The 640-nt window shown below is 54.8% G+C and overlaps 1 protein-coding gene across 2 annotated transcripts in view; it reads left to right on the forward strand.

Annotated features, from left to right (window-relative positions):
• The window catches only part of POLD3 (DNA polymerase delta 3, accessory subunit), a 36903-nt gene extending 36643 nt beyond the window's left edge, over positions 1 to 260 (forward strand). Inside the window, exon 14 of one of the 2 annotated variants that reach the window (XR_004842053.1) lies at positions 191 to 260. The gene's annotated coding sequence lies outside the window, so the exon portion shown is untranslated. The remainder of the gene's footprint in view (positions 1 to 190) is intronic. The other variant, XR_004842054.1, reaches the window with a different exon arrangement.
• Positions 261 to 640: the final 380 nt, after the last annotated feature.

Here is a 640-nt window from a genome sequence, read left to right on the forward strand (position 1 = left end):
GGATGGCAGGGGTAGGGGAACGGTTGGGCTGGGGGAGCTTCAAGGGCTTTGCCAACCCAAACCATTCCGTGATTATTTAACACTTTGAGCCCACGTCCTCCCAGGAACTCTGCACGTGTTGCACATCTTAAATCAAAATATTTTTGTTTTAAAGAGGTTTTTTCCTCCTCTTAAACCGCATCTTCTGCAGGGTTTTTGGTTCCTGGAAGCTGCCTGGAGCACCCCAAAAGCTCCCAGTTTGGACACCACCAGCACACCGGGGCAGCTCACCTTGGAGGAGCCCTGAGCCTCCGCTCTAATTTTGGAGCTGGATCTCACATTGACGCCGGCCTTCCTTTGGGGCTCTGACTGGAGCCCTCGAGGGGTCGTATCCAGAAGTCCGCAAATTAAACTGGCTGCTGCGTGAAATCCCAGCAACAATATTTAAGCCCCTTCGTGGCACTCTCCGAGGTGGGACATCCCCCAAAATCACCACTTGGGCTGCAGTGGGTTGGGTGTCTGCAAGAGAAAACCACAGCAAATGGTGCCCTGGGGGACAGCGTTTCTTGGCGCTGAGCGTCCTCCTGGGTGCTGAGCACCTTCCCTCAGCAGCCCCCTTAATTCAGAAGCCCCATCTCCTTTCGGCCACATCCATGGCCCG

This window comes from Egretta garzetta, unplaced genomic scaffold (assembly GCF_000687185.1).
Source record: "Egretta garzetta isolate BGI_Z169 unplaced genomic scaffold, ASM68718v1 scaffold1030, whole genome shotgun sequence".
Taxonomy (NCBI): Eukaryota; Metazoa; Chordata; class Aves; order Pelecaniformes; family Ardeidae; genus Egretta; species Egretta garzetta.